Raw genomic sequence first — 23642 nt, 5'->3', positions numbered from 1 at the left:
CAGGAATGCTCAGCACCACCCTCCACAGCAAGGAGCTGTTCCACACCAGAGCTGGGGCAGCTGATGGACAGCCCAGGCTGGAAGTGCTCAGCTGCCCTGCTGGAGTGCTGCCACTTGCACAGATAATTACATATTTATTCTAACATGGCACAAACCCTCAAATCCTAGATAGCTGCACACTCCCTAAGGTTAGAGTCCATGAGCCTCGCTTACCCACTAAATGTAAAAGCCTAAGATCATACTAGGCAGGATAAACTAACTCTGATGTACACTATTAATACTTCCAGTGAATAAACATTCATCACTGTGATACTGACCATTAATTTGTACCTGGAATATAATTTTTTCTCATCCCTATAAAAGCAAGAATTAAAATTACAGTGGGTTTTCTTTTTTTAATTGTACTTTTAATTGTACTGACTATAGAAAGCAAAATTCTTACAAAAACCAGGTATTTTTTAAAACCATACCTATTTCAATTTTTACAAAAGAATCTGGAGAAAGGAAATTATGTGCTACATTTTCTTAATACATTATGCCTCCAGTGACCTTCAGCTCTGATGAAAACTGCCACCACTCATTTTTTAAATTACTAACACAAAGCTCTGGATTAGTTAAAGAGCTTATGAACTTTTCAATACTTCAAATGCATTGTTCAAGGCAAAAATGTAAATGGCCTTCATTCATAACATATGAAATGCAGGTGACAAGTCTCACAATGGCACTCTAAGAAAGCAGAGGAAACCACTCTCAATGGGTTTGAATGACCCCAGGAGAGAAGCTGGCATGTCCAGACCAGCATGAGAGTGGAGATGGGCGTGAGATGCCCCCCACCACCACACAGGAGCATAGAGACAAACAGAAAAGGCTTTGCTCACAGGTGCCTGGTGAAGAAGAGACCCCACAAGGTCAGGGCCTGAGTGGGAGAGAGCTCCTCAGACAGATCCCCACGAGTGCAGGACTGGGAAATGCTTTCACTGGAGATAGCGTGGCACCACTGTGCTCAGAAACCAGGGTGATGATGGGATGGTAGCAGGAGCTGCAGAGAGGTAAAACTAGCAACAGAAAAAGTCTGTGGGAAGATTCAGGCTAATTCTGGAGGAGAAAACATTATCCTTCACTGGGCCATGTCCACAAGTTGATTCCATGGCAAAATCCCACAGTTCAAACCATAAATGGATGCATCTGGCCAGTACACTCAATAGCAGACTTACAGGATTACAGAGGTCCAGGGTACTAAATATTATCCAAGGAAATATTTAATTTCCAAAGCTCATAGATAACCCTCCAAGAAGATACTAAGACCAGGTGATAGAGCAACTCATTTTCTCTAGTGTAATTCCTAGCATGTTAAAAGTTGATTTTTTGGTAAGATTTTCCAAAATACTTCAAATGCCTGTCCACAATCAAAAGCTGGGGGAGTTGAGTCTTTGAAAGGTTAAAGGGCCAGTCCAAGATCAGTAAATAGCAAAGACAAATCTCCAAACTCCATCTCTCCTCCCTTACTCCACTATCATGAGTCAGAAATAATCCTACACCAGAGCGTTATCCCAAGGATTACAGAAATTATTTTGAAAGACTACATATGGGAAAATACATAGATCTAAAGTTCTGACATGAATGCTAAATAAGATTTTAAGAGAAGTAGAGTTTCAGTTCAATTCTCTGCTCCAGTTACAGTCTCTCTTCTAAAAATCAACTAAAAGAAACTCATTTCAAAATAACCAAGATGAATAAACAATCTTTTCAGCACAGCAGCAAATCAGGTAGATGGATGTCTTAAAGATATGAGTTCCAAGTTTCACATCTCATTACTGCCTACAGCCCTCCAGTCTCAATCCTGACAACAGCCAATAGCTTTTATGAATAAGCATGTTGTGGAAGAGACGCTGGACTACATGGCTGATAAACAGACAGATAAAATGGAACAGAAATACAAAATGTCAAACATCCATTTAGCACAGGTACCAGCCCAGGAGCCTGCAGTAATGTTTATGCAGATAAGAAAACAAAGATCAAAAAGAAAGCTATGCAAATAGTTTGCTTCTATTATTTATTATAAGAATTTGGCTTTGTAAATATAAATCAAATACAAATGTACAGCACTGCCAAGGAAATAAATTATATTAGATATCTATACATTAATATATTCCAGCAAACTAGTCTAAGGAAAAAAATCTAGCCATAATTCAGTCAAGAATCTGTACAGAACCATACTATTAAATTTCTACGGTATGTGAAGAATAAAACCAGTTTAAGCAATACAGTTCTTCAAATCATATCAAAAGCAAAATGACTGCAAACTTCTAAAGCAATGTTACTAATTTATCATTGTTACAGCTTAAGAATGTAGCCACATCACATAAATTGCTTCTCCCTCATGTAGTATCTTTGAATCGCTCAATTTGGAAAAAAAAAAAATCTGAGCTGTATTACAAAGAGACTGCACTTTATAGCACAGGAGGTAGCAGACAGTGAAACAAGAAATAATATAATGGCATGAAGAGTTATATGCATTTTTGCATTGGATTTATCATTTATATGATAAATAACAAGTGCACAAAAATTTGAGACACTCGATTGTTTTTCTTGAAGAAAAAAATCTGTTTGGTATAGGGCAGCTAGCTGGAAAACAGATTTTTCAGTAATTCTGAAGTGAAAGTAGTCAGTAACAGCTTAAATCTATCTCATACTACAAAATGCCTTCCTAATCATTTTGGGATGTTACAAGGTGTACATCTACTTCTAATTAGAAACAGAATAAAGATATTCAGAATCCTAAACAACAGCTTTGCCTTCCCTGGATCTCATCCAAGAAGGAGGAATTCATCTTTTTTTTTCTCTCATAATTAAAAAAATGCTGGATTCCTCTTCCACTCAATTATATATTTTTCTGCAAATCCCTACTTTCAAAGAACAAGAAGACAAAGAACAAGAGAAACATCAGGGCACTTTATTTCCTTCTGATAATTCATCATACTGACACAATTTTGGTACCCTAAATTCTATTTCTCCCACATTCATGACCTGCTCACTGCTCTTCTCCTTAGCCATAGTATCTGACTACTTCTCTGCTGAATTCAGTTTATTTTAGTAATTTTCCCACACCAACTGAGCCTTCTCAACTGATTTGCTATAAATTTTCATGGATTATAGGCCACCTCCCTGACATCCTCCCCTCTCCTTCTTATATCTTGTTTCCTGCAGTCGTGGGAAAGGGATACGAGATGTTTCATCTGTGCTCTGCCTGATTTTCTTGAAGATCCTTATTGCCTTTTTTTTCCCCCATTTGCCAGCATCTCAAAAAGCCCAAATATTTTGTAAAAAGCAGTACCAATCAATAAATTACAAATATTCTTTTAAATCACCCCAAAAAACTGCTTTGAAATTTTAGTGAATATAGTGAAGACAAAAATATTAATTAGGAGGAATAAAAAATAAACTGACTTATGTTTTTAAGTGGCCACAGCTAACAGTTAGAAGAAAACAAGCAACAAAAGTACGTATTGGAAAGCAAATCTCATTATTTAAAAATTAAATAGTTCTTTTTCTTCAGAGTGTTTTAGCTGTTGTTTAAAGTAAGCTATATGAGGAAATGTGAGAAGTAATTCTATTGTCTCCATGTATTCAATTTTTTTTAAAAATCTGTATTTTTAATAATTTATGATCCTAGACAAGAAAGTTTTCTTCTCAGGCTACTTTCTCTTGTTTTTCTTTAGAAAAGGAAAAGCTTGTGTAAAATCTGTGCTACTATTTTTTTGAGAAAGAATTAAAACAGACTGCCTGACCTGATAAGCCCTCTGGAAGACTCAGCTAAAAGTCTAAGAAATAGAAAAGCTGAGCTGCAGGAAGATTGTACTGACTATTCTGGTACTAAGTCTCCCGTCACATGTACCACTCCCATCTTTTTTAAGCAGACATGACAATGCATGGCCAGTTGCTGACAGCCAGCTTCAACAGTATAGCAAATTAATTTGTTTAAGAAGGTCTGTCCTGCAGGTATGTCCAAGTTCACTTCCTGGCAGTGCTACAGGTTTCTTGTGACACCAGGAATGTTTCTCAAACAGTTAAAAAGATTTCTATCTATTTTCTTGAGATTTCATAAATCGTCCTCATTTTTTGTGAAACGGCAAAAACGCCATCATACACACGCTGATTACTGAACTCTCCAGTCACTCTTGAATGATGATGGATATTCAGATTCCATGAGTGAACACTCAGATTCAATGAGTGAACACTCCTGTTTAATTATACTAAGAAAGAAATCCAAGAGGGTATTTCCAAGCATAGGACTCATGTTCAACAGCACAAGCACCCTCTGAGCAGGAGCCTGAAACCAGACAATTTCTGTAACAATGCTGAGTTCTCTCAAAAGCTCCGAGGGCAGCTCCAGATTGTATCACAGTGAATGCCTCAGCTCACTGATGACAACAGAACTTCTGATGTCACAGCAAAAAGTAAAAAAATGGGCTATGAGCAAATGTAAATTGAAACACATTTCACTCTTCCCAGAGTTGGGACATTCACTCTGAATGAAAAAATAGCAGTACAGTGCTGGTACAAGAATTGCTCACAAGATGAGTTGTCCCTTGGTGAAGATTTTAAAGGAAGCTATTTCTCCTGAGGAAAATGATGCAACTTCTCATGACATTCCTTCCCAAGTTATAAGGCATTTCTCAATTTCAAAGTAACATTAATTTAGTTACTATGTACAAAATTTGCTAGTTTTATTGTAGCACTTTCTTTAAACTAATCTGGATATCACAGTAGCAAGTATTTTTCACTATTTCTAGAACCTAAGCATAATTCCATTTCCTGCTACTGTAGGGGTACCAGCAACTTGAAGTTCCAGCCATTTTCACTGAGCTATTAAACAATTTAGCATATTAAATCTGCTTGCCTTTTGCTTTTGCATTTGCCTTCATTGTTATCAATATCACTTTCTATCCATCTTGTCTCTTCTTACTTCTGATTTTCTATTCTTCTAGAGCTAAAAGTATTGGCATATTATCTTTATCTCTTTCTGCCTTAGAAGCAGACCTGTTCACAGAATGAAATGGAAGTGTATGCCTTAGCAACTGTTCCCCCTTTAATTTATACTCCAAATGCCTCGTAATACAGCAAAGTGCTGATACTGCTACTTTACAGGGAGAAAACCATGGCATAGAGAAGTATATTCAGAATCTGTTACAAGCACAAAAATTAGGCTGGTAAATCATTGCAGCAACCTGATGAGTTACTCTCCCTAGCCCATGGTAGGCAGCCACAGCTCCTGGCTCACAATATTTCAGCTACAGCTCTCGTGAGGCTGCCAGTCATGTACCTGGCAGCAGGGCCATGCTGATGCCACGAGGGCTGAATAAACTCAGATCACTGGATTTGGAAGAAACCAGTCACAAGGGTCGCTGAAGCAAACACCAGCCTAGCACTCAACACTGAGACAAGTCTCAGCCTCCATTTTGGGAGCTCTCAGCTATCGAAAGCACAGGGTACAGGAGTTTTGGCTCATATCCACATAGGAATTTTAGTGTGTAACCCCCACAGGCTGAGCCAGTTTGGCCATATTTGCCCTACACAATAAACACATAAAAGCAGTAACAACACAACACGTGTGATACAGATATTGTGTCAGGTTCCTCCACCTGAGATGCTCGTGTTTAGATCCTACAGTCTGGCATCCAATCCACACTTTGACTGGCTGTGTGCTGTCATCCTCACACTAATACTGTGGCTTAAGTGGCTTTTTACTCTCTTCCACAATCACCTCCCTCTCGACATATTTGCAGAGATCATAAGAACCACAAGGATTGATCAAAGACACATTTACTGAATTTCTGGTGCATGACACAAAGCTACTCAAATATATGGGATTCTCCAGGGCTAAAGATGGAGAAGGTAATATAAGTAACAGCATAGTTTCAGCCTCTCTGTTGGAACACCAATGTCAACATCTAATTCACAACAAATCTAAATCCTAGCTTATTAATATAAGCAGACTGTAAATAAAAGTAATAAAGATTAGGTATTTTTACTGACTCAGCAAACAGATCTGCATGTTTCAACCAGATGCCTTCCCATCTAAGACAGCTGTAAGGCCCACAAATACCAGTTCTTTCTCAAAATCAAGCTCTAACTAGAAGAACTGACCGTGCCACAAGGAATCAGGAGAATCTTTTAATTTGAAAAACACCATTAAGTGTCCTGAGCCTTTTCATGGTGCTGAAGAGAAGGAGTCCTAAAGAGAAATCAGTTCTTAGCTTGAGGCCGCTAAAGCAGTGTTGGCTACTTGAATCCTTGGAGGCAAGGGTCTCTAGTCTTTGGGATCTTGAACAAACCTCAGCTGAGGAAGTTACAGGAATTAATTTAAGGAAAACTGACCATATGACTGTTCTCCTGCATGAAAAGTTTGCTCTAATCCACTTCAGTTGATGGGGTAGAGAAAAGCAAACAAACTAGCCCAAGAGTTCTCACAGTACCTGCAGCAGACATTCCTCTACAGTCAATTTTGAGAAAGCAAGGAGAGAGGAGTGCTAAGTACTCCATGGTGAGTAGCAGCTGGATAAGGTTATTAGTGCTTTTTCCACAAACCATCTTGGTAGGGGATCTTGTAGCCTTGAACATTTTTATGTCCACAGCACTTTGTAAGATTTGTTATTCTTTTTTTTTTTTTCCATTTTACTGTCGGAGAACCATTACACAAAAAGCTGAGTCCGGAAGGCCTAGTGAAGGTACCCAACTCCAGCACCACAATTAACAGGGTGTGCAATTTAGGAAGTCTGATAAGTGGTTTTTATGCTTTGGCCTCCATGAGATCAAAATAATTACACTCAATAACTAACACTGTCCAGGCAATTCTGCTGTAAATAGTCCTGGGCACCTCCAGTTAGCTTACAGTCAATGCACTATTTTGGTGACTTTATGCAAAACAGAAACAGTCCCCATCACAAATTTCTACTATAGACAAAAATAACATAAGCACATTAAGCTGCTTTCCCCTGTCACCCCCGATGAACTTCATATGGCAACCAGACCAAAAGCCCCCGCTGAGCCCCCGAAGCTGAATGTAAAACGGAAATATCACAAAAAAACACTGCCAGCATCCCAGAACATGACTCACACTGTGTAAGAACCAAATCACTACATTTAGAAGATTCTTGTCTGGTTATTTTGTGTGGATAGATCAAGCACTCTGAAACTCCATTTGCTGAAGGAAGCGGACTGAGCGCCACGGCTCCTAACTTGGTGGCTGCCTCCTGTGCTAGTTAACTTCAGGCAAGTCACTGCATTTCTTTAAACTACCATTTCCAAACGCAAAACTAATTACACTAATCCCTTTTCTGCAGCACTTAAACATCTATGCATGAAAAGAATTATCCAAAGAACTATTTACGTTATTAGAGCAAAGTAAAATACTGCATGGAAAGCCAGGGCCCAGTCTCTTCTGTCAATCTATCCCTCCTGACAAGTATAAACTCTTAGATACAGAAATTACTACAAAATGCTGTATAAAATTGATGGACCTTCCTGAGCAGAGTAAAACGGGAAACTGTTAAGGGAAAGCCACTGAAACAAGACAAGATGCAAACTATCCTAAGGGCCAGATTTTCAAAGATGACTAAAAACAGATATGATGTCCATACTTGAGGAGATTTTCAGAACCAACATTTATTCAAAGTCTCGCTAACATCAATTGCAGCTAATTAGTGCTGCCTTTGCAGACAACTGCAACTTTAATCACTCTGATCATTGAAAATCTGACCCCAAGAAAACAAACTAAAACAACACTGTTAAATGTTGCTCATATGACTATTGTGGAAAACTTCTTTAGACAGAAATGTGACTTTTAAACTGCAGTTTAGCAATCCATAAATGCTAATGAGATCATGTGCTATTTTGTCTTGTGATAATTTTTTCCTATTAAAATCTTGTTCTTTTTTTAACCTAATAAGCACATCACTAGTCAAAGCACGTTCATTGTTCAAAGTTTAAATGTACAGCTAAAATAAAGAGAGGTTGCTTACCAATAACCAGTATTCTTTGAGACACAAATTCTTCACATATATTCAAAGCATGGGGCTACATATATGTTCTTTCACTTCAGACCAGTCTTTTATAATTGCAATGAATTAGTATATAAGGTACTGACTGTGCCACTTTTGGTTTCCTCCAGACCACAGAAAGAAAACTCGGATAAATTTAAAAAATTCTGAGGGAGAACAAAGTTATCAAAATAGAAAATGTTTATGTGAATGAAACATATTTTTAAGAAGTTGCCTATTGGTAAATCAACTCTTTCTATTTTGAGGGCACTATTACAGTTCATCACAGTGACTTCAATAGCTACACCTGGCCACTAAGCACCTGAGGGCATGGAGCCTTTTCTAGAAACCATTCTAAGAGCACTAAGAGCACACGGTGAAGCTACTGATGGAGCTACAGATAGCACCACCTCCAGTGCCTCAACTATTTCTTAACAATGTTTTGTGCTCTGGAGAAGCACTCTGTAGTGACAGTGGGAGATTCATTTTAACAGTCTGATAGGAAATTTTGACAGTCTCCAAATGACTTCGACAGTCTGTGTGGAAATGGCTGAACTGTTAAACCCCCCAGAAAACACACAATGAATAGCCTGAAGCATTTAAATGTGAGAATACAGAAGTAGACAACCCATGACACAAAAGTATGAAATAACAAATTCTGCTTTACAGGCAGAACACCAGCAATAAAATTTTGAGTTTAAAGAAAACCTGCTGATTAAAAAGTAAAATTCTACCATGATTTGAGACAGAAAATGAAGAATGTTATTCATAAGAACATATGTGTCTCCTGCAAAAGCCTCTGAGGAAGTGGCCTTGATGAAAGCAGAAGTGGTAAACACCAAGCCCAAGACCTTAATGAGGCTAAGTGAGAATTCAAGCTCTTTTACCCTTAAGCAGATATTCCATAACAGCTTTAATAAATGATACAGAAGGAGAAAAAAAAAAAAGGTAAGAAGCCACTTGGATTTTATTCCCATAATGTGCAGCATGTGGATGCTGGATAGCTTTCCTTGTTGAAGTACTCCTGGTTTTTTTTCATAGTAAAAAGTCCGCAGATGACAGAAAACTCCAACTAAACAGACAATAAAGTGGGTAAGATACCTGTCTGTCTCAGAGCACTGACAGATGGGGCTTCAACTCTTTCACTTACACACAACAGGCTGGCTGCTGTCATAAGGGCTAGTCATGGCATTTTCACTGAGTTTGACACAGAAGAAATAAGTAAAATTATTTAAGCTGGGTTACACAGAAAAATTCTTTCCAAAAACAAGGCCAAGCCTTTGAACAGACAAAAATTAAAAGAACAGCAGTTTTCAGAAGCCCATACATTGTCATAAATTTTACTGTTGCCTAAGTACATAGTACATTATTTACTATTTTTAACAGAAATGAAGTTATGTAAAAAGAACTACTAACAATAAGAAACACCAGTGTTAATATGTAAATTCTAAGACATCTTCAAAATATTTTTTCCCGTTTCTAGAAAATCAAAGAAACTCCAAACCTATTTTTGTGAACAATCTATTTGACTTGGGTATGATTTCACTAACAAGTACTAGTCAAAAGCATTTTCCTTGAAATCATTTCCAAAATGAAAACTGTTTTTCCATCTACTTCTAATATCTTTGTCTAATGGGGTACATATGCACTGTGGATGAAGCATCTCTAAACAGACAAGTTATTTTTGGAAGAACACTGCGACAGTTCTTGTAAATATTAGACTGCTATGATTATGCAGTATGGTCTAATACCAGATTATTTTGATCTCCTCTGGAAATCCATTCCAGGTTAATATTGACTATTATTATCAATCAGTTGATAGAGCAAGCTTGCAGCTTTGAAGTTCATAATTCTGCAAAATAACTCTCCACAACAGGATGTGGCTTGTGTTCTTTTTCACCTACCTCTTACTCTACAGTAACAAACAGCAAGTGCTTCCTACTGTAATTTAAGCAGGATTCTGAGAGACTGAGTGGTAAATGATAAAATGTGCCTTTGTATGTAGAAGAGAAACATTTCTGTGCCAGCAGATGATTGCCATGTGCAGATCTGTGATTGCCTAAGTCCTTTTGACATCACCACATAAATTGGCTCCCACTCCCTTGTTGACACACATGAAAAATCCATGCCTGATAACCTTGTAAAAATACATACAGTTTAACTACAATACAAACAAGCATTATTTCTCCTACCAGTGAATTATATCTACTCCTGCTGCACAATACATCATATGTTTAACAGTGCACACTACTCAGCAACTTAACCTGTTTCATAAACTCTGAAAACCTAGCTCTTCTATGAATGCTATTACTGAATATGCCACTTCTTATTTTTTCTGTACTGTATCATGCCACACTATACTTATTCATGCACAAATACCCAATGTAATTTGGAGCAGGGATTTTCCTTTTTTTATCCTGTGCTGTTATTTCATAAGTTTCCGAGTACATATGCACTACGATTTAAATAAACAACAGTAACAAAATCCAGATGAAATTTTACAGAAATGTAGGTACTCAGAATGTAATTAGCCAAACTGGAATTCAGCCAGGGCAACATCACTACTCTTGTGGAAAACACCAACAGATCATACAAATGGCTGGAACGGGTCAAAATTTTAAGTACATAAAGATACACTTAAAATTAAATTCCCAAACACAATGCACCATCATCTATCACCTTCTGATTATCTAACACAGCTATCAAAAGTGCCAGAGCCTCATTAGCAAACACCTTCTCAAAGCTACCTCCACTGCAGCCTGCTGTAGTCTGAGAGGCAGGAAGTGAAGGTCATCATTTAAATTCAAGACAAAGCCACTGGAAATCAGCGCTTCTGCCCGATGTGGAGTTCCTGCAACAGCGCTCACCAAACAGCAGCTCTCCACCCGCTCTGGCAGCTCACTTAATTTCATTAATTCACTGGAACTCGGAAGAAAGGTTGGAAACCGGGGATGTAATTTCAAGCTGTCAAGAGTTCTTTTTGTTTCTTAAATCTAGCAAGGTACATGTGAAAAGGTTTGATACCCACTGCAATATTGCACTTCATGTATTGTTTGATAATCATCTGGTCACCACACCCACCAGAACGGGCTGAGCTCAAGGGATGCTTGTTTGCTCTCCTGCCAGGACTTCAGCCTTTTTTAACACCCTGTCCTTTGACAGCTCCTAAACTGCAATTCAGCCACCCAAACCCACTTTTAAGAGGCATCTTCAGCTCTTCAAAACCTGAAAATATGTTGCATTAACACTGACACTTTGCTTTTATTGTCACTGAATTCTCATTTTCCTTTGACATGCTGCTGATTTCAGCACCTTTCTTTCTTTAAGCTCACCCAGTTGCCTTCCATGGCTGAATTCCCTATTTACTATTTACTGGTAAAGAAATACACAGTGAGGACACAGCACATTCCTCTGAGTTTGCAGCCCTTTCAATGTTCTTCCAAACGAAAGAGAGCAAAAGTATCAGATCCCTATAAAAAGTGTCTTACTCAGCAGGGGGATGGCATTCGTTAAACCTTTAGTCAAATTCCTCTTCTACTGTTGAACTCCTCATGTACATATATCGTGACATTACTTCAAAAAAGGAATGACATCCCAGAATGCCCAGATAAAAGTGTAACAAGAAGTTGTACCAAATTGTACTAAACTAACATAATGAAGCAGAGGAGCTATAGGAAGTCAGAAAGTGAAACCATTAAAAAAATCACTAATTAAGAAAACACCAAATAAGATGAACAACTGACCCTCTCCACTGTTTAGAGTCTCTCTGTTGAAGGTACAAGGAGACACTTAACATGATCACAACCTCTCATCTGATGAAGCTTTCGGTGTAGATCAGGAAAGCACAAGGAAATAGGGCAAGGGATCGAGACACAAACAGATGGAATTGGCATGTCTGCATTCTGAGCCTTCACGGAAAAGAGAGAAATACAGCTCCCATGTTCATATGAAACATGATTTTCTTGTTCCACCTGCACTCAGACAGACAACTACCTCACAAGAGCATGAACTTCTCTTTTCATCTCTGCAGGGAATAACTGAAAAGCACATGGGTGACCCTTCAAAATCCTCTGGTACCAACTGCATCACTGCCAAAGAATTTACCATCTCTCTCTGGACAAGATACTTGCCTATTGCATACCAAGACAAGATTTATTTGATTGTGATTAGCTCCCTCTCAGAAAATACAGAACACTTAAAAGCACACAAAATTTTCCTCTGCTTTTCACTGCCACGTATTAACTGCTGCTACACTTATTTCCCTTTTTATGTACTTAGATTATTGGATTTCTATAGCTGCAGCATTTAAGTCAAAGGTGTTAAGTTTTCTACTTGATGTTGACATAAAATACAAACTTCTGCTTTCTTTCACATGATTATACCTACAGAATAAACAATTTTCAGAGTAATATTTAAATTCAGAAAGTTATTTGGGGTTATAATTTTAAAATGTGGCTTTCATTTTCATGCTCACAAACTATGTCTGTTATGAAAATATTTCATACAAGCTGATGCCTAATTAGATGACTTAATGTTACAAAACTCTGTATTTAAAAGTTAAAGAACTGCCAAGAAATATCAAAATCAGATTTTTTCCTTTGTTTGCTATGATGTGCTTTTTTCAATTTATATTATGTACAGAACAAAAGAGAGTTGAGTGATAAGACCATGAATTCACATTGTGTTTTCCTTTATAATGTTCATCAGTTAACTGGGGTGTTCATAGCTTGTTTGCTTTTTGTTTTTTCTTTTTTCTTTTCAAAAGTGTCATTTAGAAGCCAATAACCCAAAGTGTATTGCTGAACACTTTAACAGTGTCCAATAGGTAGATGACCTAGCTGCACAGTGATTAAATGATTTAACTGCTAGATCAATGAATGCAGCATGAATTAAAATGGCTGCAAGCTTTTCCAGGCATAAGATGAGACCTAAAAAAAAAAAAGGTACCTTTTTATTTCACATTTCAAAGAAAATGTAACTGTTTATTTTAAAAAGAAAAAAAAAATGTTTTCCTGACAGAAATACCACAGCTTTTTTTTCTAATATATAGTGACTAATCCATATATTTTAATTGTCAAAAATCTGACTACATTTTGCCATTCTCATACTGAATAACCTCACTCAAGGAAAAAAAAAGCAGTCTCTGCTCAGGAAACATAATGGTGTTAGGATCTGGTCCAAAGTGAACTGTTATCTCACGCGTGAAGATAATGAATGTTAATTTAAAATAATGTTCTTTCAACTCCAGGGTTTTTTCATACAATCAATCAGGCCTGAAAGTGTGTGTGCGCGTGCTCTCTCTCGCATGCACTCTCTCTGTCACTCACCCATAAACACTTCATTTTATATTCTCATTCCTAGAGATTCAGGAGAAAATTTTCTGCAGGTGTAAACTAATATTGCTCCACTAAAGTCAACAGAGCTGCACCAAATGACATCAGCAAAGTCAGTGGTGCTGTCTCCTGTGAAAAGGATGCACCTTGATTTCCACTTAATGTGCATCTCACAACAAACTCTCCCTTTCTTCTTTTCATCTGTGCATCTCCCAGCTCTTACTGGTACTAAGCAGACAACCACTACAGCCTTTCACTAACTCGCCCCTCGAGGTCTCTTATCTCCATCAAATCCCTCAGAGAAGCAGGTGTAACATGGCTCTTTCCTGCAACCTAGGAAGAAGCTCTTGGAAAATGTGCAAAGAGAAAGAGCACTGCAGCAGGAGGCTGCAAGGCATGAGGCAAGGACGGAACAGACTTGACCTAAAAAGCAGTAGGTTCCAACATACAGCTCAAATATTCAGTTATTACAGGAAAGATAAATTAAAACATTCAAAAAAATGGAACAGATAAAACTTCTACATGCATAAAAACAGGAGCCATAATCTAAATTGCTATTGTTTGGAATATTATGGAAAACAAGTACTCTGTAGCTTTCCACCTCAGAAAATTGCCTCATTTTTGACACTTTTTAGGAGACATCTGATGGCTGGGAACAAGACTCTGGATTACATGACATGCTAGCTTGATCAAGAAAGGCAGTTCTCCTGGAAGAAGAGCCAAGCGGAAATTTGGATACCATTCCTCCCCACTGGCCCAGGAAATCCTGCAACTGCTTATCCACTAACTTGGCAGAGCAAACCATGTTCAGCTCCTCACTCCTTGGTGCACCTGCACTCCAAGAATCTGCACCACCATGCAGCTTTAGCTGATATTTACTGGTATTTCCTGTGCCTGTGTGAGGAACAAAACTCCTTCCATTTTATTGAAAGCTCCATGTTTCTAGGAATTAGTGCTACAACTTAGGCTAATACTTGGTTGACTGGCGAATGGGCTATTTCTATGCTACTTTTTACAACTATTAAGAAAATCAGCATGAATTGAAAAAAAAACAAACAACAAAGCAAAACAATAAAACTGGCTCCTGGAGATGATTGACTCTTAATCTGCATTTCCTAAAAGGTGCAAGTTCAATAACAAAAGGAAATTTCATGTCTGGAACCAGAGAGAAGTTAGGAGTATGCTTCCAATTAGAAGAAATAAGCCTTCTGGGAGGCAGCAGAGTGGAAAGCGTGCAGGAAAAGAAAGAATCTCTTTCTTACAACAAATATTTCCTGAAAGTCTATTTATTTCAGGTCAGTGTAAGCAGAAGATGAACACAAAGCTACAAAACTAAAAGATACAATTACAGACTGAGAGTGTCCATGTTTCTCACTTTCCAACACTGTCAGTCTGAAATGCTCCCAGGTATGCATCAGCACTCTCCTTCAAAAAGTTATGTCAGTGAAACAAAACATTTTCTTTTAACATCCAAAAAAACAACCAACCAACCCGTATTTTAATATGGCAGCTTTAAACAGCCTGATATTCCATTCTAGTCAGACTGCTGAGAGGTCCGACACCCTGAGTTATCTGTTAGTAAAATGAACATCCCTTCTCACTGTTCTTCATATTTTACTACCACCAAGAGGTTTTAAGAAAGCTATTTTTATTTGGAGAAAAAATTAAAATTTTCTGCTTTTTTTTTAAATATTAGAACCAATGCCAAATTACTCAGTGTGCCACACTGTATTCAAATGTCAGCTTGCATGTGATGACTGACACTGAAGCTTCCTGAGATAAGTCCATGCAGCCAGTTCTTAGGAACGTCCTAAATTCTCAACTATAATTATGTGAAGCTAAAAATGGTGTCAGTCTGGTTCCTGGGAAAACAAATAATAACAATTCTTCTCTCTTAATTAAAAATAAAGTTTCCTGCAATTTTGAATGTTTGACAAAGAAGGAATAGAAGCACAATGTGAGGAGAACATTACCCACTCTAAACAATTTGTTCCGTGGAACAAAAAGGATTGTCTAGATTTGCCTGCTGTTTGCAGGTAAATGATAAAAACAGGATGAATCAAGAAAAATTTCAGAATTCAGGTTTTTAATTTAGGTTATATGATAAAAAAAAAGATTACTTAACCTGCTTGAACATTCACAATTTCCGTAATTTTGAAACTATGTTAAAATACACAGTTCCCTGACTGACATAAGTGTTTTCTAGCTTTCCTGATGTAGGAATAAACCTTTCTTCTCATAATGGTATTGGCTTTTCCAGTAGGAATTTCCTCTTTCACCATTTTCTTTATCTATAATTAAGGTTTTCCATAACACACAGCATTTAAGATAATGGCAAAATGGCAAAAATCACTAACAAAAAATGGCAGAAAATAGCAGAAAATGGCAAAAATCACTAACAAAAATGGCAGAAATCACTAACAGAAAAATATTATCCATATTTTCTCTGTTCTTTTCCAAAGCACTGTAAACTCCTTCAAATGTACATGTAGGAATAGTGCCTTAATTTAGTGGAAGCAAACATTAAGGTAAAATTTAGCATGTCCAAAAAAAGTAAGTCATACTGTCGACATTGAAAAGGCATAAAAATGCCCATGTAACAATGCTATGTAACTCCATAGAAGAATCAAAAATACAGCATTACATAAAATTACATCGGCACAACTAATTTTGACTGTGTTCTTTCTTGAATATTGGAGTTATACGTAAGGTTTTAATTTTCAAAACTATTTTGTGGAACTAAACTTGTTCATCAGTATGCTCCAAAACCTATGCATTTTCATGCCTGTGGGAAGCAGGTGCTTATATGATCAAGGTCTCCATCATTATATTAATATTAATCTATGGGTAACAATGAATTTTCTGCAGTGAATATCAATTTTCATCAGTGAACAATCAGTGACTGTGTGGCCTGTGATTACATTTTATGAAATAGCAATTCTTTTGTTTTGATTTTGTACAATTTTGAACCTGGATCCTAGTAATTGCTTGGGGGAAAGAGATTGTGCATAAACTCTGGGTTTCAGTTTGTCTCTGAAGTCAATGACAGCTCATAAGACACTGATCACAAAATCAACAACCAACCAGAAGGAAAACTGGAGAAACCCTGCTCCATTCTGAGGCAGAATTTCCACTTTAATTTGTGCATGTGAATGCACACACTGCAGTGTTATGCAAGGCACAGACTCTGTCCTCTTTGGAAGTTTTCTTTTACTAGCAATGACACCAAGAAAATAGTAATAAGGCACAAGCAGCCAGTGCAGACTTGGCTGGTGCTTGGTTTCTGGTTTGAGAAGCATCTGTAATTGCAAACAGGTATCTGTAGAGTGAGATCCTCTCTTACTGAATGCATAAATGTTGTGTGAGACTTAACAGAAAATGATAGCGTGCTAAGAAAGATAAAGCTGTCTGATCAGACTCTGAGATCTTAAATATTTGTTGAGCAATAAACATATCTTACATACTTTTAATTTCTTTTTCACTGCATACTATTTCTAGCTACTTTGGGATTCTGCTAATCATTTTCTCTCAACTCCATTTTGTTTCACTTCATCGCTTTTCCAGAAGGTTCAAATAAAACCTAAGGTTGACAGACAAGAATCGCTCTGCTAAAATTAGTGAACTAAGTGCCGTGTCCCATGAGTCACAGCACGCAACTCCCATCCAGCTCTCTTTAAAAGACCAGATAACAATTCCATGCCCTGAGTGCATGGGATCAAAGTACAAATACCCACTTGCCAAAACACTGTTTTGGAGTACTACACTACACCTACTAGCAGAGTCCTATGCTCTGTAACCAAAACATCGATAAGTCAGCTGCATTAAAACCATCCACTTGAATATAATGCAAGTTGGTTTATATTTAACATAGTAACAAACATAGGAGAAATGAGAGGTAAGAAGGAATATGTTCAACTCTTCTTTTCCAAAATTACTAGATGTCAAATCAATAGTATCCTATTACAGATAAAAAATTAATTATGACAGTGAACCCAGTTCTTTGCATACAAAAAGTACAATTTCCACAAAAACAGTGAATGGGATATTACTGATCTTTTTATTGGCATGTTTAAATTAAATTTTTAATAAGTGGACTTTAGTACTTTTAATTTCAATGTGTCTGGTGTTAAAATTATTTATTAAGAATTAGTTTTATATGATAGCATTAAGTGAGAGCTTTATGAAGACTCATAATCATGAATTCAGAATGTTTTATTCTGCAATTATTTAATTCTGGAATTTAAAACTAAATACATGTGTAAAGGTACATGCAAAGATATCCTGATTGTTAGTAAGTACACCGATAAACCATATTTTACTTATATTTTTAATACATTTCTAATTTTGAAATTACAAATACTACTGCCTTTTTATCAATAACATACTTTAAACTCAAACTTCATTTCTCTGTATTTTCATAACAGACACTGTTTGCATTCTAGTGAAGTATAAAATGAGAGACTGGAAGAGTCTTTTTGTACACAAAACTCTCAATACCTACGCTCTGGATTTATCTACATGGTACAGCCACAGGATCAGGCTCTGATGGGATATTACCAAAGCTGGCTAAAATTAGACACCATGAGCTTTAACTTGGGTTCATGGACATGTCAGTATGTATCACCACTGTGCCTGCTGTAGCCTGCCCACAGGACTAAAAGATCCTGGTCATTTCAGGGACAAAAAAAAAAGAGTAGAAATAAATATGAATGAGATCTCACTAAAATGCTAGGTTTACCCCTTCTTTTTTTTCCCCTACATAATCCAATGTTCACAGCATGACAGAAATAAATCAAAAGACAGAGTTCTGGTTGTCTCAATTTACTTCATGGCAGACATTGATTTAAAGAGATGATAAAATCATGTTTAAATACTATAACTGAAAATATGGTGAAAAAAATGGGCTCAATCCAGCCCTGGTGTTTCTGGGAGCTTCATGTGTTGAGGCCTTGGAAACCAGACAACCCCATGTGCCACAGGAGTTCACCTGTGCAGGCTTGAGGCCACAGTGCTTGTTTTACTGTACACAGCCACTCTGGTGTCCACCAGTTACCTCCACTACACCCAGGAATGAAGGGGCTTTGTGGAGGTTTCCACATTTGTTTTGCATTTCATATGCTCTGAGCAATAACAAATAAAGAAATTCCTGAAAAATGGAGTCATTACGTCATCTTATAAACTACCTACTTTGCAGGCTGTACTCTCGCCACTAGAAGATCAAACCTTAGAACAATAACCCAATTATGAGCTAAATTTACATTCAACTGATGAAAAATGATCCAGAACCTGACAAGAATAATCTTTGTTCACAATGTTTAGCACAAGCAACACTGACAGCCTAAAATGTATGAGCTATATAAAAGATGACATACACTGCACTGCCCAGCTACCAAGGGCACCATGCTCCAGGTACTGCACACATAATGTGGGAGTGTTCACCACATCCTGAGACTAAACAAACCCAACAAAACCCAAGGCACAAAACCCTTGGCAGATAAAGAACATGATCCTACATTATCTCCTAAACAATCAGGGCAAGAATGATGGCTAAACAAAGTCCTATTATATGGAAGGAGAACCACTGCAATTAATAAAATCAGTGGTCAGGATTTTAAACAAATTTATATATTTGCTGGATAAATATGAGAAAAGGAATTGCTCCAACAATTCTGATCTAACTTTTGAAAAAATTTCCAAACTCTACTTCATTCAGGAAAGTAAAATCTTGTGTGCATTTCGTCAGTAATTTTAAACAATTACACATTTTATGAACCAAGTTCATCACTGGAGTGAGGCGCATATACCTTGCACAGATTAATTTTGCTTATAGTTCTAGTTAGCATTTGTAACAATCTGCATTATGGGTAAAAGACATCTTTTACTGGCACTTATGCTAATCTGGATCTAGCTCAAAAGTCATTTAAGAAGCAAATCAGAAATTTCCTGAAGAAATCTTCATCATCACCTTGTCCCTTTTTCAGAACTTTTAGCCTGGACTGATTCCCACTGCCTGAAGTCTTCACACACTTCCAGAGATAAATGCTCTGAAAGACTGTGGAAAGCAGTTACTGTGAAAATTAGTTACAGGTATGTGAACTTTAGCTGACTGAAATTGGGTCCTCAGTTTCAAAACATGTCTCCTAATTCTAAAATTCCCCCTCATTCTCAAACTGTGTGAAATGAAACAATTTGCTAGCTAACTAGATAACACAGGTATCTACAGAGATGTTTAGATACCTAAAACTGAGAAAACATCTTCAATGTTATCTTTTATCTATTTCCTTTTGAGGTATTTTATTCTAACCCAGTGACTGCAGATGGCAGAGTTCACTTGTGTAGAAGTGCACAACAGTCTAGATGGAGCCTGAGCCACTTCAAGGTGAGTTTGAGGCCAAATTCATGGTCCATCTGCTCAGGGAGCATCACATCACCAACAGCACCCAGTACATTTTATTTATGTGCAGGCAGAAATACCAAGCACACTTCACAGCCTTTCACCATCTCACTCGCTTTTGACATGACCTTAAGCCAAAACACACGACCCAGGCTCTTCTGCTGCAGAAGCCTCAGGTCATGCTGAACAGTCCCTTCTCTTCTCTGCTCCAAGGCAGGGGAAACCCAGGACACTTGAACAGCAGACGCCCACAGAATCCCCACTGCCTGCAAACAGTAAGGACACACAGCACACGAACTACCAGTCACACATCGTACGCACAGCAATTCCACTCATGAAATTCTTGTCACTCCAATAGTGCTCACTTTTTTCCTGAAAAGTTATGAAGCATTGCTCTGCCTCATACTACAGAAGGACTATGTCATACTATTAAGAATTTTGGCTTCTGGTGAACAAACTCAATTAGGTTTTTTTACATTTAACAGCTGCCAAGTGCTTGCTTAGATTTAAAAAAAACAAAGCAAACAACACCTTCCGAGGTGAACTACCCATAAAAGTTTTGCTACAAAGCTTCAAACTGCTGAAGAGTATCTTTGAGCACATCACCAAAGTTTTAAGACCCCCTCCCAACATCCACAGATTCCCAACTCCCCTTACAAAGTTAACTTCAACACAAGACAATCTCTATGACATTATCTGGTTCATGAGGTGGAGAGGAAGATCATTTTTCTCACTCAGACCTTTGCTACTGAACATGATACCAAGTATTAGTTGCAGAGACCACCATGCATAGCCCAACCAACAGAGCCATCAACACAATCACTTTTTTCCCCACTCACTAAAACCAAACTCACCATCAGCAAAATAAATTGCTCTCTGCTGAACTACTTACCCCATGAACCATTCCCTTCCCTCCCTTCCTCATGCAACTATCTGGTCAAGGCACAGAGGGTTTGTTTAGGCATGGAAAAGCTGGCACTTTAAGGCCATAAATCCCATAAAGGTGGAAATTATTTTGGGGGCACTTCCACTTTTATACAAAACATTAGTCAGCAAACAGTTGACTTCCCTAAAGACTTTCTGTAGCACACTCAAGAGTGGATAATAATTTAAAAAAAAAAAGAGAAAGTGGAGAGATGCCAGGTCCTTCCTACTGAAGGATGAGGAACTCGACAAACCCAAAGGAGTGCAACCGGAACCACAAACTGGCATTCCCCCTCCCATTTTCCCGCTCTTCACACCTGCCTCAGCATTCACCCCTAAAGAATGAATCAATTTCCTACAAAAGCACAAGAAATTAAAAAATATCAGTGTTAAGTAGGACAAGAAAGCATTTCCACTCTTATTCTTTTCAACTGCAATAGGATCTTCTTAAAACTACAATAAATAGAATTACACCAACAATACAGAGAACATGCCAGATTATTCCAGGTTAAATTATAAAACCAAATAGCACCAAATTAAAGTTTTTTCACTCCTTTATCTCTTCTCAAACCACCCCATCTCTAGCATCTGTAAAGTTCACAGAAGATCAAAAACAAATTCCCAAAGCCTTCTGGTTTCCAGATAAGCCCCAAAAGACACAAGAAGTTTCCCAAATCCTTAATATCAGCATTTTATAGGGGGGGCTGTTGTCTGGACCCCACGGAAGGTCAGGAAAGCACACGGAAGCTCCCCATCATCCTTACCACGGGCACTCCCACACCTACACTTCATCCTTTCCCCGAAAAGAAAGGAGACAGGCCTCTGAGCAGCCCCGAGGGAGGGGTGAAAGTGAACACCCCACAAAGTGCACCGAGGGCAGTTATCTGCAGATACGGCTTCGGGGGTGCACAGACACAAAGATCCCCAGAACGCAAACAAAAGCGAGCCCGCCGCCAGTTCGCATTCCCCGAACTGCCGAGTCCGGCACGGCCCCGGGAGGGCCCTTCCCGGCGCTGCCCCGGAGGCCGCAGGGAGCCGGGGGGGCAGAGCGGAGAAATCGCTCCTTTTACCCCCAAGGCCCTGCCCCAGAGCACACGAGAGAGGCGAGGAAGCCCCCGGGGCTGTGCCAGGGGTCAAGGCGATGCCGGGCCCCCGGTGCCCCGCCGGACGGCGAAGCCGTCCCGGCCGCGGGGGTGGCACCGCCCGCTGCCGCCGGCGGAGGAGGGCTGGGGCTCTGAGTTCACCCTTTCCCCGTCCCCTCCCCTGCCCCCCGCGGGCACGGCAGCCATGGCCCCTCGCCCGGCCTGCGGGGGCCCCGCCGTCTCTCTCCTGTGGAGCCTCGGCGCTGTCGAGCAGCTGCCATTACTCGGGCCAAGACCCGTCCTCCAAGCAGGCATCCCCCTCCCCAGCGAGGAAATGCGGCGGCGGCGGGGGTGTGTGAGCGAAAGGAAAGCGGGGGAGAGTGGGGAGCAAAGCGGTGGCCCCGCGTGCGGGACGGAGCGGGGCCGGGAGGTGACGGGGCTGAGGCCGGGCTGCACCACACCCTGCCCGGCCTCGCCTCTCACGCGAGTCCCCGGCTCCCCCGCGCCCTGCAGGCCCGCGCGGAGCGCTGGAAGCGGCGATTCTCTCCGGAGCGCCCCTCTCCCCACCCCACCTCCTCCCGCCCCGGCCCCGGGGCTGGCTGCAACTCGGCACGGGGGCGCGGGGGACCCGCCGCCACCTCCCAGCCGAAATTCGACCGGGGAAGGTGTGGGGACAAAAATAATCGCCGTTAATAATCACACGCGCTCCGCCGCCGTCCCCTTCTCCTCCTCGGTTTCCAAGCGGGCTGCCAGATAATCCTGCCCACTCCGAAAAATGAAATAATAATAATAATAAAAAAAATCCCGCCTTCCATCTCCCCCCCCGCAGCCCCACACATTTTATTATTAAGTATAATTGCTCCCCCCTCCTCATACGGCACCCTGCGGGGAAGGATTGCCCCCTCCCCTGGTGCCCAGCCCTTCCCCTGTCCCCTCTCCCCCATCTCCTTGGAACAGTGTGTACATGATTTTGTAGTTTTTTTAAGGCGCCATGTTTATAATCCTCCATCATATTAAAAAAAAAAAAAAAAATCCACCCAGCATGAGACACGGCGTCTCTCGCACCCCAAAGCCAGGGAGGCAGACACAGAAATATCCACAGGGCTGTAAATTCACCCCCCCTCCCGCACACACACCCCTCCTCCCCAGACTTAAAAGTCTCTCTCACCTTGTGCTGCTGGCGCTGCTTCTGCTGCTGCAGGGGGGGAGAAGTTAAGCCAGGGGAAACTTTTCAATCCCTTCCCCAGGCCGCTGCTGCCTCCTCCTTCCACATATTTTTCCCCTCAGAGTTTTATTGTGTCTGAATTTTCTCTCTCTCTCTCCTCTTCTGTCTGTCCACAGTTCAGGTTTCTGGGGTAAACAGGGTTTAGGATGGTGCTAGGGATATTTGGGAGAAGGAGAACTCTAGTGGTCTCTGCTGGAGTTGCTGTTTGTTTCTTTTATTATTTTTTTTTAATAAGACATTTGAAACGGATCTTTAACTATTTATTATGTATGTATTTTGTCACACTCTTCGGTCTGGACCCACTCTTGTTGCAGAGGGAAAATGTGGTGCTTATCCAGCCTTGATACAGGAAAATTCCTCCCATCATGAAGTCTAACTTGGAGAAATGACAGATAATGTTTTTGGAAGTAGACACTCACCTTGAGCAACAGAAACTAAAACAGAGAGCATCCGCGGTCTGTCTCAGAGTTGTCAATACGTCGAGAGCTTTAGATCACAGAAGCATAGAATAATTTAAATTGGAAAAGATGTTTATGATCATTGAGTCCAACTGTTAGCCATACTTGCACTGCAGGGTAGGGAAATACATATCAATACAAAATACATAACTTTATAGGAACATATATATCTATATATATATATATA

At 39.4% G+C, this 23642-nt stretch overlaps 1 protein-coding gene across 6 annotated transcripts in view; it reads right to left on the bottom strand.

The window, feature by feature from the left end:
- The window catches only part of ZMYND11 (zinc finger MYND-type containing 11), a 105591-nt gene extending 82416 nt beyond the window's left edge, over positions 1–23175 (bottom strand). For 2 of the 6 annotated variants that reach the window (XM_038130050.1, XM_038130051.1), the window contains exon 1: positions 22941–23174. The gene's annotated coding sequence lies outside the window, so the exon portion shown is untranslated. Of the gene's footprint in view, positions 1–21454; positions 21576–22344; positions 22370–22472; positions 22498–22940 lie in introns of those variants that run through there. The other 4 variants (XM_038130044.1, XM_038130049.1, XM_038130048.1 and 1 more) reach the window with 4 other exon arrangements.
- Positions 23176–23642: the final 467 nt, after the last annotated feature.

The sequence above is a fragment of the Motacilla alba genome, chromosome 2 (genome assembly GCF_015832195.1).
Source record: "Motacilla alba alba isolate MOTALB_02 chromosome 2, Motacilla_alba_V1.0_pri, whole genome shotgun sequence".
Classification (NCBI taxonomy): Eukaryota; Metazoa; Chordata; class Aves; order Passeriformes; family Motacillidae; genus Motacilla; species Motacilla alba.
Note: the sequence above shows the minus strand (reverse complement) of the source record. Positions and strands in the feature narration are given on the sequence as shown.